This window comes from Gracilinanus agilis, chromosome 2 (assembly GCF_016433145.1).
Source record: "Gracilinanus agilis isolate LMUSP501 chromosome 2, AgileGrace, whole genome shotgun sequence".
Classification (NCBI taxonomy): domain Eukaryota; kingdom Metazoa; phylum Chordata; class Mammalia; order Didelphimorphia; family Didelphidae; genus Gracilinanus; species Gracilinanus agilis.
Window position 1 is genome coordinate 526,685,486 of NC_058131.1, and position 14,784 is coordinate 526,700,269.

General features: G+C 37.4%; 1 protein-coding gene across 1 annotated transcript in view; it reads right to left on the reverse strand.

Moving 5' to 3' along the window:
- SNAP23 (synaptosome associated protein 23) overlaps positions 1-9,709 on the reverse strand; it is a 72,830-nt gene extending 63,121 nt beyond the window's left edge. The window contains exon 1 of the mRNA XM_044665103.1: positions 9,655-9,709. The gene's annotated coding sequence lies outside the window, so the exon portion shown is untranslated. The remainder of the gene's footprint in view (positions 1-9,654) is intronic.
- Between the last annotated feature and the right edge of the window lie 5,075 nt (positions 9,710-14,784).

Below are 14,784 nucleotides of genomic sequence, written 5' to 3' on the forward strand. Positions count from 1 at the left end.
AATATTTAATTAAGCTTTTGAATTATAAGGTAATGAAAATGACTTATGGGGAAAATGGCAGGATTAATCTAGTCCACTAATCTCTACTATAACAAGGCAAGAAAAGGAAGGCACAAAAAAAATAGCTAAAATATGAAAAGTGATTTAAAAAAACATCAAATCACTCTCAGCTTAGCAATTTGAGAAAAATGGATGTTGCAGCATTTAAACACTATCCTGTACGTGGGAAGATATTAGGAAAAAGGAATAGCAGGATGAAATTTAAACTGTAGGAGTCCAGGCTTATTAATTTTGATATTATTTTAGGAGCACTCAAAAAGCTGACTCTTAAGATTGGTTTCTGTAACCTTGAGTTAAATTGAACCTCAACCTAGCCAAATTCCTAGCCCTTCCTAGAGATTACACTTGGGAAAACTGGTCAGTTATCTCAGGACCAATAGCAATCAATTAACATATGTATCAAGTAAACTTAGATACCTTAGCCATATGGATTCCTGATCTAGACTTTAGCTACATCTAATGTTTTAGGTTCCAGCAGTTTGTTTCTCCTGATGATTACCTCTTCCCCCTATACTGTTGTAACCCCAATAAAAATACCAATATATCCGCTAAGGGTTAAGCTCTTCACCATCAGAGCTTCATTCCAATAAAGCTCTTATCCACCAGAGCTTACTAGCTATCTGACTACCTTATGTCGGAACTTTCTTTGTGTCTTTATTCTCACCTTTTGCTCTCCTTCCCTTAGACTTTAACTTAATGTAACCCATTTTCCTCTCAGTCCCTGGTTCCTCTTTCTAAGTGTTTTACCCATTAGGAACTTTTGTGCAGCTGCTAGTCAGCCACATAAACAGATCCTAGGATACCACCTCAAAGGAACAGCAGCATAGAATTGTGTTAGACTCGCAAGGAACTCAAGTTGAAATTTGAGGAATTCAGAGAAAAAAAAAACAAAAAAATGGAGAGAGTTTGCAAAGAAACAAACTTAGGCTTGATGTCAGGAAAAACTTCCCAACTAGCAGAGCTGTCTAGAAGTGGAACTGCTTGTGTTGAGAGGTGATGGTTTCCTTCTCAGAAGGAGTTTTCAAGCAAGAATGGATGATTACTTGCAGATATTACATCCTTGCAGGATGTAATATCAGGGATTCCTTTCTTTCAGTTACAAGTTGGACTAAGATAGTTGGCAAGGACCCTTCTGACTCAAAAATTCTGTTAACTCTGAGGCTGCCCAATGGATTAGTGATCAACAGCCAGCCCTCAACAGGAACTACTGATAATCATATGAAAGTGCTCCAAATTACTTATTATAAGAGAAATGCAAATCAAAACAAAGAAATCATAAATTTAGAATGAGAAAGAACTCCTGAAGTCATCTAGACCACACACTTTCAATTTATAGATTAAAAAAGTGAGATCCCTGTGGTGAGTGTTGACAATAGCTCCTAGGCTTAATGTCATATAAATTAGTTAATTTTAAATTTTATTGTGAGGTAATGATCTCCTTCTATGGATCCTTCCTTGGGGGGCAGCTGGGTAGCTCAGTGGATTGAGAGCCAGGCCTAGAGACAGGAGGTCCTAGGTTCAAACCCAGCCTCAAGACACTTCCCAGCTGTGTGACCCTGGGCAAGTCACTTGACCCCCATTGCCAACCCTTACCACTCTTCCACCTATAAGTTAATACACAGAAGTTAAGGGTTTAAAATAAAAAAAAAAAAAAAAGTATGCATCCTTCCTTGGCTATTCATCCTGACATTAAGGTGTCAAGTCAATAAAGCTAACAAGCATATATTAAGCACCTATTGTGTGACAGGCATTGTGATAAATACTGGGAAAACTCCCAGATTCCTCACCTCCAATAATCCTTGCTCTAAAAAAGCTCATATCCTAATGAAGGAGAAAACATGAAAACAGCTATATACAAGATCTAAACAGAAAATATTGGAGATATTAACAAATGGGAAGGCACAAGTGTTAAGGAGGATATGGAAAGGTGTTGAAGGTGAGGTTTTAACTGAGATATGAAGGAAGCCAAGAGGCAGAAATAAGGAGAGCAAGAATTCTAGGAATAAGAGGAACACCAGTGAAAATGCCCAGATTAATAAGATGTAGTTTCTTGTTCAAGAAGGCCAGTGTCATTATTAGATCACAGATTACATAAGAGGAAGTAAAGTATGATAAGACTAGAAAGGTAGGAAAGAGTTGATTATGAAGGGTTTTAAAAGCCAAACAGGGATTTTATGTTTGATTCTAGAAGTGATAGGGGGTGTCCACTGGAGTTTAGTGAGTGAGGGGTGACAAGGTCAGACCTGTGCTTTAGAAAAATCACTTTGACAACTGAATTGAGAATGAACTTCAGGAGAGTCTTAGGGCAGGGAGACCAACCAGTAGTTACTGAAATAATTCTTGCACTGAAGTGATAAGGGTCTTTATCAAGGTTATGATAGTGTCAAGAGGAGAAGGGAGTATATTCCAAAGATGTTGCCAAAGTGAAATGGATAGGTACTGATAACATTCCAGGGAGCAATAATAGTGAGGACTCTAGGCTGATAACTAGGTTGTAAGCCTGGGTAACTAGGAGGATGATAATGCCCTTTAAGTTAATAGGAAAGATAGGAAAATGAAAGGGCTTAAGGTTGAGCTATAGAGCAGGATAATGAGTTGTTTGAGTCATGTTGAATTTAAGATGAAAACAGAATATCCAGTCTGAGATGTTCAAGAAGCAGCTGAAAATGAGATTCTGAAGGTTAGGAAAAAGATTAGGGCAGGAGAAGTAAATCTGGGACTCATCAGCATAGAGATGATAAATTAACTCATGGGAGCTGATAAAGATCAAAAGATACATAAGGAAAAGAGAAGAGAGCCCAGAACAATGCCTTGGGTGACATCCATGATTATCGAGCATGACCTGATGACAATCTAGCAAAGGAGATTGAGAGAAAACAGTCCAACAGGTAACAGGAGAACCACAATAGAGTAAGATCACAGAAACCTAGAAAGTATGCCCCAAGATCCAATATTGTGTCCTTAAGTCTCTTCTTTCCTACTCTCTCCCCCTTAGCAATCTCATTCTCTCACATAGGAAGGACTCCCAAGTTTATAATTTTAGCCTTGACCTTTCCTGAAAGGCAGAGCTAAAGAATTGCCTAAAGACATCTTTACCTGGATATCCTTCCAGTACATCAAACTGAACATATTCAGAACTGAGTTTATCTTTCCTGCAAAGATCATTCTATCTCTGGCTGGCAGCTAAACAACAATACCTACAGTCATCTATATTCAGTAATTTGAGTTTATCTGGATCCTTCTCTCTCCCATCTCTCATATCCATTGAGGTACCATAGGATCATAGATTTTGAACTGGAAGAGGTCATCAAGTCCAAGTTGAGGAAACTGAGGCCAGAAAAGGGAAGTAATGCACATATGGCCATACTGGTGATAGAAGTACAAGAATTTAAACCCTGGTCCTCTGACTCCAAATCCAGGGCTCTTTCCACTATATCAGAACTACCTGTTCCATGAAGGAGGCAAGGTTAAGAAGGACAAAAAGCAGAGATAATCTGAAAGCTTCAATTATGAGTCCCATAAGAGACTGTAAGTCATCCAAGGACCAGCCTGGCTAAGCTTAAAAACCCTCACTACCATATTGTCCACAGGGTAACAAATATTTCAACCACAAAAACTCTCACCCTTTCTAATATGATGAAAAGGAAGTACAGCAGTGGGAGGACATAAACCACAACTTCAATATTCAATAATGTGTTATAAGATTTATCTGAAGAACACTAAAAAGTAGAGCAGCCCTGCATTAGAAAGTGCTATTTGGGATAGAATTTTTTTTTTTCATTTTAAGGTTTTGTTAGGAGGCAAAAACTTTCCTCCATGTAAAGCATTTTTTAAAAATCAAACACATCAAAAAATTCTTAAAACAAAAGCTAGTAACAAATGGTGAGAAGGATTTCAAAACCTGGGAAGGCCTAAATGAACTGATGCAGAGTGAAGTGAGCAGAACCAGGAGAACATTATACACAGTACAATGAACTGCTGGGAATGACTTGGGTATTCTCAGCAATACCATGATCCAAGACAATTCCAAAGGGCCATGAAGAGAAAGAACTGATTAAGTCTGAATGCAGATGGAAGCAGACCATTCTGCATCTTATTTTCTTCGTTTTTGTTTAATGTATCTTCCTCCACAACATGAAGAATGTTTTATATGACAGCATATATATAACAAATATCTAAATGCTTACTGTCTTAGGTAAGGAGGAAGAAAATGTGGAACTTGAAATGATAGAAAAGAAACACCAAAAATTGTGGTTTAAATGTAAATGAGGGAAAAAGGTAAAACCCTACTGGAAGAAAAGCTATATAGAACTTTCAGGAGAATAAAACGATATTTTAAAAATCAATTCAAATTAAAATCATCTAGTTCAATTAAAAAAAGACTAAAAATTGCTATCCTAATCTTTTAGTAGAGACAGTATAACTTAAATTGAATCTATATCAAATGAGAAAGTAAAAGGCTGAAAAAAAATGGAAAAAATGATAAACATTTTCCTTAACTCCCTTCTCTGCCACCCTCCCCTCCCCACAAAAAAACACTACATAAAGAATAAATAAGAGATGGTAGCCAGTGACCACTAAAGTTATGCTTTCTCTTTCAAGAATCTACTTCCATTTTTACAAATTAGCTGATTTAATCCTAGAATCAACAAAGATCAGGCCAGCCTCTTCTTAATTCTTTCCTCACAACTGAAGCAGAATATAATTTAGGGGTCTTACATTGTACTAAGGAAAACTGGAACTGACTGTAGATCTTTCTATCAGTAATATCAGAAAATATATGTGGTCACCTATAGCTAACATTCTCTACAAAGCATTTTCCTTATAATAAATCTAGGAGATAAATATTATTATTGGCAGTATTCTGAAAATAAGGAAACTGAGTTTCAAAAAAGACTTGACCAAGGTGACATAACTGGAAAATATTTTCTGCAATAAAAAATGATTCAGAAGTTTAACAAACAAAAAAATGTTTAAACTTTATTTCTGAAGAAAAGAGCTCATTTACCAAAAACACAGAAAACAGAAATGGACAGTTTTGCTAAACAGAAAGCTAAGTTTTTAAAGCAGTAAGTAAGCAAGGACTCCCTTTTTTTCTTTATAAAGTTTATTATATTTGCACACATGCCCTACTTTTTAAGTAGAGGTTTTTACTATTTTTATGGTTTCTAAGGAGAAAAGTTAAGTTCTATCTAGTGTATATCTTTGATGCATTAACAAAATACTATCTTCATTAAGCTCTTTGAAAGAGGGCATCTTTGGCTAAATCATCAAATGAAAAAGTAAAATGAAGCCGAATACTGAATTAATAATTAAATTATAATGAAAGAGTTGCTGAATTATATAACTTTCTCCAGACTATGAGGAAGTACTTTGTGTCAATCAACCAAACAAGTATTTATTCAGTACCTTCTATGTGTGAAGACACTGAAGATATAAAGACAAAAATGTAATAGTCCCTGCAATCAAAAAGCTAACATTCTACTGGAGAAAGAATATGTACATAGTTAAGTAAATATGAAATTATATACAAAGTAAATGCAAAATAAATTTTTATTTGAGGGAGAGGGGAAGCTGGAGAGTAGAGACCAGGAAGAACTCCATTTAGGATGTGGTGCCTGAGTTGCACCAAGGAAAAAGCTAGGGACTCCAAGAGATGGAGGTAAAGATTGACAGCAATCCAGGAGACAGATTGTGCTAAGGAGAATGTCATGATGAGGAACAAGTAAGCTACTTTGGATTTAATGTAGTGCATATCAGGGAAATAATGTGAAATCAGTCTAGAAAAGTTGAAGACAGAATATAAAGGGCTTTAACTATCAGAGGAGTTTATAGTGAACCAACAACAAAATTAGAAATGGGATTTAGATTTGGAAATTGTGGGCAAGATAAATTGGATAAGGAAAAGGTTGGCTATATGAAGACCAATTAGGAGACAAGTATAAAACAGGGATGAGGGCCTGAACTAGGATGGTGATTTGGGACTACTGGGGAAATGATATTTTGGAGAATGTAACTGACATTGAACTGGCAAACTGTAGCAACTTATTAGCTGGCTGGATAAGAGTATGGGAAAAGTAAAGAGAATTAGCTGGCAAACCTGAATGACCAGAAGGATAATGTTGCTTTCAACTGAAATAAGTTATGACAGGCTCAGATGCTTACTAGCTTTGTGACCTTGGGCAACTCACTTAATTTCTATTTGCCTATAGGCAACTAAATAACCCAGTGGATAAATTAATGGGCCTGGAGTCAGACAGACTTATTTCAAATCCAGCCTCAGACACTTACCAGCTATGTGACCCTGGGCAAATCAGTTAATCTCTGTTTGCCTTAATCCACTGGAGAACCAAATGGCAAACTATTACAGTATCTTTGCAAAAAACAAACAAACAAACAAAAAAAAAAAAAACACAACTCCATAGACATGGGTCTCAAAGCATGGGACACAACTGAATATTCTCCAACCCAGAAAACCGGACTAATTACTATTCCTCCCCAAACAGGCAATATGTTTTCTCCTTCTTAAAACCTTTACTTATTTAAATCATTCTCCTCCTCTAGAATTTCCTCCCATTTCACCTTCACCAATTGAAAACCTCTCCATTTTTCAAAGTTCAGTTTAAAAAAAGAAAGAAGTTAGGAGGTTAGGGGTCGTAGAGAGATAATGAACTCCAACATCTTGTGCATGTAGAGTTTGAGAAATCTAGGGGCACTGAGATGGAGATGTCTAGCTGTCATTTGGAAATGAGGAACTAGTGTTCAAGAGAGAGATTATAAAAATTTGGAAGTCATCAAAATTGTCAAGTGTTAAGACAGGTCAAGAAGAATAAACCTAAGAAAATCCCAGTGATGGGCAAACTACTGGCTGGATGCAGCCCCCTGAAATGTTCTATACATATATATATATATGTCGAATACTATGAGTAGGATACAATACAATGAAACTTCGAAAGAGTTGCCTTAGAAACAGACTGATTTGAATATTTCCTTTCCTTTGGCCCCCTCTTTAAAAAGTTTGCCCTTCACTGATTAGAGTTAACAGCAAAGATCTCTCAATATGCCATCTCCTCCCTCCATGCATTTATCTAGGCCATTTTTCCATTCTTGGAATACAAAATTTACTCACCTCTACTTTTCAGAATTTTCTTTCTTAAATGTTCAGTCCAGGTACTGCCTATTCTATGTAGCCTTTCTTGTTCTTCTAGTCTCTTCCTCTTCCAGTAATGCTAAAGTACTTTACTTGGATCTTTCTTTTCCCTCAATAATTCCCCACCATGAACTGTATACAGGTCCTATCCCATTGCCTTCAGATAGTGGCAGAAGCAATGTTTTTTTTATCTTTGTATCTCTGTGTTTTTCACAAAGTAAGTGCTTACTAAATGTTGTTTGTGTCACTATTTTTAAAAATTAACTGATTATGAGGGAATTTTTAAAAAATTATATTATACAGGTCATAATCTTAAAAGATGGAAAATAATTTAATCTTTACTTGATGACTCAAGATCATAATTATAAATAATTATTATAGTTAGCAATAACAAAAAGGGAAGCCCTCACTACCACTGAGGTATGTAGAGATATTTGAGCCTACACTAAATGGGTCCATGTGCTATTACTGCTTTATCTTGCATGCCCTTCTTGTATGGTTTTCCTTTGGATGCCTGTTTCTAGGAGGGAAGTCCCCCTCCCCATACCACCTCATTTGCTATGAGCTGGGAAACCAAATAAAGACGCAACAAAGCTGTCCCTAAAAGTATAGTTAATGGTATCTGAAAGATGACATGACTGGTAAAGGGAGTAAACTGCTGTGCATAGATTTTGTCACATTATTTGCCCAGGTTTTTTTTTTCTTCTTCCTGATTCTCTTCTATGCTCTAGATAAGAAAAGTTTTACTGTTCTAAAGGCAACTGAATAAAAAAGGAACAAAAACCCTAATATTGCAATAATAGTACTTATTTACAAAGACACAAGTCCCACAAATGTTTACATAAACCTGCATACCAGAGTAAGAGAGGAAAACTATGGACTGGTGGTACAATATTATCAGGGAAGTAGGAGAATAACAAAAGTCATTGATTCCAAAAGTACACATATAAGAATGACAATCATATGAACCAGCAAGTGATCACATGCCACAAACTCCTTAAAGAGAGCTACCAGAGCTGATAAATACATAGGTCATAAGCTGGCAATATACAAGACCACTTTAATTATGTTCCCCTAGTTGGAAAAGGGGTAGCAATAGTTGTTCTAATATTTGCTGATTATAAAGCATAGGTAATCACATTTGCTTTGACAAGTACTTAATGAGGAAGAATATTTCATAATCACTTTGCACTCGGCAAAAATTTGGCTTAGGTAGTGGCAGGGATGGAGAATATTTAAAATAATATATGGGACATAAAACATATTTGCAATATTGAGAGTTCCCAGAAAACTATTGAAAAATGATACCCAGATTAAAAATTCATTAGGCATTTTCTAGTATAGACAAGAATGGTATATCATATTTTTACTGCTAGTATGCCAGTATCTTCATTTTTCTGGGTAGACCTCACAAAGGACTCTGAAAAAACAACTTTCAGGAAGATTAAGACTATACAGACTCCTGTCTCTTAATACTAACAAAACCTTGTTTCCAAGAAGCTCAAAGTACATTCTTCACATGAATTGAGATGAGCCACTATTCAGTAACTAACTTCTCTTCTTCAACTTCCCCTCCCTTAGCTAGGCTATTACATCTTGATGAGATGACAAGCAGAGAAAAAATGACTACTTCTCTGTGACCCAACCAGGGTTTTCTTTAAACTTTCCCACTCTTCCTTTTCCAACTTGCCTACTTAAAGCTATAGTAACTAATGACCACTGGGGAAGGGGAGGAGTGAAAAGAGGGAAGGGAAATTTTAAACATCCCAGCAAAACTTCATCCTGTTTGGGGGGTGGGGAGAAAGGGAGTTTCTGAATCTGGGAAACTACCTCCCGATCCCCTCTCTCAGTGTGCCAGCATCAAAGCTGTCAGTCTTCGAAGAAGTTTTATTGGGTTTCAGCAACTCTCTCTTAATCGGAACAAATGTAGTTCAAGCCCAGGACGTTTAAGATCGGTGTAAAGTAATATTGCCCATGAATGTGTCCTCATGACAGTCTGAACACAGACCCCACATATATATATACACACACACACACAAGATCAGTGTACAGTATTGCCCATGAGTGTATCCTCTACGACAATGTGTGTACACACATACCCATACACACACAACACACACCCGAGAAGAGAATAAGTATTGTTAAACTTTCTTTCCTCTACAGCGGGGATCGGAATCGCTCACATCCTCCTCCCAGGCCAGAGAGAGACGAAGAGGGACAGACCCCTCTCCGTCCCACCACCCCTATACTGTCCTGTCCCTTCCCTTCCTTTCCTCCCCCTCCCCCTCCGCGCCCGACGCCTCTTTCCCATTTTTCTTCTCTCATTATCCGCCTCTCCACCATTTTTTTTTTTCAAGTCGCGCGCAGTTTCTCCTAGTCCAGAACTTTCCCCAGCGGTTCCCCCGCCCCAACCCCTGGGCCTTGGCTCGGACCTCACAACTCACCAAAAGACTTCGCCGCCCTTCCCTTCCGATCCTCCTCAAGCCGGACTTTGCCAAAGATAAGACCCAGGGTTACGTCTCTCTGACGCACGCGTACTCAGAGCCCTCCACATTTCCCCCACCCGGCCCCCATCCTGCGCCTGCGCACTTCCCCAAATGCAGCGCCTCCGACTAAAACAAGCCCTGGAACTACAGCCAATCAGAGTACAGGAGAGGGAGGTTTAAAACCTTGCTACCCAGAGGAAAAAACTGGTCTCAGAGCTGGATAACCAGTTACGGGTTTTTTTGGATATGCTGCATGTAAAGTTTGTGATACTGCATATAAAGTTCTTTTTTCACTGTTTCGATAGTTCTGTTTCTTTTTTTCCCCCAGTGTGTTTTCTGAAACCAGATGTAGGTGCATCTAATCTAAAAATAACACAAATCCAGATTTAGTAACAATTCAACATGCAGTTATTTAGTGAATCAGATGCTGTACTAAGAATAGGAATATAAGACAAAACAGAACAAAAAAAAAAAAAACAAAAAACCCAGACCCTACCCTCAAGGCACTTACTTTGCAATTTGTACACAGAACTGCAAAATGAGATATGGTTGAACTAGACAAGGTCTAAGTACCTGTAAACCAATGCTCCTATGATCCTAAATAAATGCAAAATATAATATACAATATGATAAATAGTATGTTGTAGAGTATGATACAAATCATGTCGTTAATATAATTTAACATACAAAGTAATTTCCACAATTTTCCATTCCACCCTGGTAAAGACTTAACATTTTACACTTGACTATTGCCTTTCTGGTTGGTCTCCCTGCCTCAGTTTTCTCTGGTCTTATACCTTACCAAGGCCTTTACTCATTCAAATGATCCTATTCCATCCCCTGTCCTCCAATAGACTACCCTTCTGTCATCTTCACTCTCACTTCTTTTTAATCTCTCCCTCTCTACCAGCTCTTTGTCTACTGCCTATAAACATGTACATGTCTCCTTCATCCTAAAAAAAAAAAAAACTAAAAAAACCCTCACACACTGAGTTGACTGTAAAAATCTATCTTACTCTACAGCAGCAATGGTGAAGCTTTTAGAAATGGAGGGGGTGGGGGGCAACTGGGTGGCTCAGTGGATTGAGAGCCAGGCCTAGAGATGGGAAGCCCTAGGTTCAAATCTGGCCTCAGATACTTCCTAGCTGTATGACCCTGGACAAGTCACTTAACCCCCATTGCCTAGCCCTTACCACTCTTCTGCCTTGGAGCCAATACACAGTATTGACTTCAAGAAGGAAGGTAGGGGTTTAAAAAAAAAAAAGAAAGAAAGAAATGGAGTTCTGGGCCGTGTCCCCACCCCCACCCCTTTCTCCCCAACACTTACTCCAGACAGGGGATTAAGGAAGCACTCCCACTGGGCTGCTGGTCAGAGGGGGAATGATAAGAGAAATGTCCTCAGCAAAGGTGAAGAGGGGGCTCAGAGCATCCTGCTCCCCTCTAGCTCTGCCACCTGTGAGCCCTTGCCGAAACTTAGCCCCTGTGCGCTCCCATTGGGCTGCTGGTCAGATGGGCAGGGGATGTGAAACAATGTCATCAGGTATGGTAGAGAAAGGGAAGAGAGCAGCTCCACCCCTCTGCCTTTCTAGTAATGAACTCCTAAGGGGGATAGAGAGAGGGCAGCCACATGCCCACAGAGAAGACTCTGTGTGCCATTGGTTTGCCATCACTGCTCTACAGGGAAGTAAAAAAGGGATAAAAGGGGGTAGGATATTGATAGAAGAGAAGGCCCATTAGGGAAGCTGTGGTCAGATACAAAACACTTTTGAGAAAAGAGGGTGAAAGTAGAGAGAGAAGGATAACAAAGGGAAAATGGGATGGAGGGAAATACACAATAGTCATAACTATTTTTAAATGTTTTCAGCAAGTTTCTCTGATAAATGCCTCATTTCTCAAATATGTAGAGAATGCAGTTAAATTTATATGAATACGAACATTTCCCCCAATTGATAAATGGTCAAAGGATATGAAAAGGCAGTTTTCATATAAAGAAATCAAAGCTACCTATAGTTATATGAAAAAATGATCTAAATCACTTTTAATTAGAGGAATGTAAATTAAAACAACTCTATGGTACCACTTCACATCTATCAGATTGACTAATATGACAGAAAAGGAAAATGACAAATGTTGGAGCAAATTTAGGAAAATTAGGACACTAACACATTATTGATGAAGTTTTGGAAAGCAATTTTGAACCTTTGACCCAGAAATACCACTACTAGGTCTGTAGCTCAAAGAGATTAAGAAAAAAAATTAAAGGACATATTTGTACAAAAATGTTTATAGATTCTCTTTTTATGGTGACAAAGAATTGGAAATTGAGATGACCATCAATTGGGGAATGGCTGAAAAAGTTGTGTTATATAATTATGATGGAATACAATTGTACTATAATAAAAGATGACCAGAATACTTTTAGAAAAATCTAAAAAGACTTATGTAAGCTAATGCGAAGTGAAATGAGAATAATCAGGAGAACATCGTAGCAATATTGTAACAACAGTATTGTAGAATGATCAATTGAGAATCACTTAACTAGTCTCAGGAATACAATGACCCAAGGCAATTCCAGAGGACTCATAATGAAAAATGCTATCCACCTCCAAACAAATCAATGGAGTCTGAATGCAGATCAAAGGCTGTCTGTTTGACAAAGTCCTTCATAACCTAGCCCTCTCCTAACGTTCCAATCTTCTTACCCCTTACTTCCCAACACATATTCTTCCATCCATTGGCCTACTGGCTATTCCACAAACAAGACAATCCATCTCTCTCCTGGCTGTAGCCCATGCCTGGAATGCTCTCCCTCCTCTACTCTGACTACTGACTTCCCTGGCTTCCTCTAAGTCAAAACTAAAATCCCACCTCTTTCAAGAAGCCTTCTTCATTGTGTGACCCTGGGTAAGTCACTTGACCCCCATTGCCTACCCTTACCACTCTTCTGCCTTGGAGCCAATGCACAGTATTGACTCGAAGATGGAAGGTAAGGGTTAAAAAAAAAAAAAAAAAAAAAGAAGCCTTCTTCAACTTCAAAATTCCAATGCCTTCCCTCTGTGAAATTTCTTACTTATTCTATCTCATAAATCTTCTTATCACCTTCAAGATCTAGCATAAATTCTTTATTTAACTTTAAAAGATTAATACTTCTTTCCCTCCCAAGTTAAGGGTAACTAACTGGCCTCAATCCCATCAGTGAGTTATGGGAATGCCTACCTCAAGTGTGTAAAGATTTCCTTTGAGGGGGCAGCTGGGTAGCTCAGTGGCTTGAGAGCCAAGCCTAGAGATGGGAGGTCCTAGGTTCAAATCTGGCCTCAGACACTTCCCAGCCATGTGACCCTGGGCAAGTCACTTGACCCCCATTGCCTACCCTTACCACTCTTCTGCCTTGGAGTCAATACATAGTATTGACTCTAAGACAGAAGGTAAGGGTTTAAAAAAAAAAAAGATTTCCTTTGATTGATTGATTGGACAGATGACAACAATTTTTTCCAACAACCAAAAAAGATGAACAACAGATGTATCCTATATATATAGCTTGCCTTGTGTATATTTGTTTACATATTGTCTCCCTCACTAGATTGTAAACTCCTTAAGAGCAGGGACAATCTTTTTTCTCTTTTTTAATCCTCAGCACTAAGCACAGTGCCTGCACATAGTAGGTATTTCATAAATCTTTATTGAATTGAATTGGAATTGGTCCCAATCCATCTTCTGTTGAAATGTCAAAGTGATTTTCCTAATTGAGTGCAAGTCTGACCATTTAAAACAAAATCCCACCAAAAAAAAAGCAAATAAATTATCTCAGGTTGTCTTTCTGTTATGTCAAAATATAAAATCCTATGTTTGGCTTTGAAAACCCAAAGGATCACAGGGGGGTATGTAGTTCACAATAATAACAAAGTCCCCCCCTGAAGAAAATAATAACAAACAGGGATCACTGAGGGATACATAGCTGAGTTACAAGGAATATGAATCAATTGCAAAAGAAATCAAAAACATTTAAAAAATCCACATAAAAGATAAAAAAATAACTTGTGGATGAAATAAAAAATGTCAAAGTCTTATGTCTAAAAAAATCTAAGTAAAGGAAAAATAAAACTATAATAGGTCCTTGAATCAGAGCCCAATTAAAATGATTTCAGTAATTATGCACTTACCCAATCAGTAGCCAGGACCTCAGAAAGTTTGCCACACTTATAAAAGGCAGAAAAAAGGGACCAGATTATAGGAGCCAGAATGGAAGCCAGGATGAGGTGCTTGGATAGAATGCGGTTCAGAGGAAGTCCTGTGTCTTAACATATGTTAAGTGCCACAACCTCAAACCCCAAACAAGTTCAAGTCCTCTTGTTTTGGCTCAAAATTACATCAATCCCAATGGGATTTGTTGGTCTCTATGACCTTGTGCTCGATATGCACTATGCAGGTTGGCTTTGTGCTTCTTTAGCACTGTGCAGTGGCTCTTTTTAAATACTCTTATGGAATCAGACAGAATCATTAAGCAAAGTCCCATAATAATTTAAACAATCAATGGCATTATTCTATAGTTTAATGCCTTTTGGGTATGCATTAATATTAGAACAAATGTATTTTAAACTTATATTACTGTAAAATCAAAAAGGACTAATATTGATTATATGTACTTTAAGTACAAGAAATGAGAAAAAGGAAAAATAGTCAATTTTTCTATTAAAAAAAGAAAAGCAATAAGAGAAATTCAGAAAAAAACACAATGTTTTCAAGTACAAAAATGAGAGAAAAAAGAAACTCAAAATTGTATTGCACATACAAGGAGGAAAAATGAAAGAATGTTTTAAAAATAAAAAATATATAACTTAGAATCAGTGAAAGGTTTCTCACCCAAAAAATGAGATCCAATTTCCTTTTTAAGCTTGGCCATAAACTACTGTGAATGCAAATGATTTTTACAAAATAACAGATACATTAAAACAAAACAGTAGTAGAGTAGATAATGCACATTCAAATAAAGTACCAAATTCTCAAAATTCATTATAGCCTAGTTATTGACAATAACAAACAAACCCATTATTATATAGGATTTACATGAGTTTATACATAGACACTTGC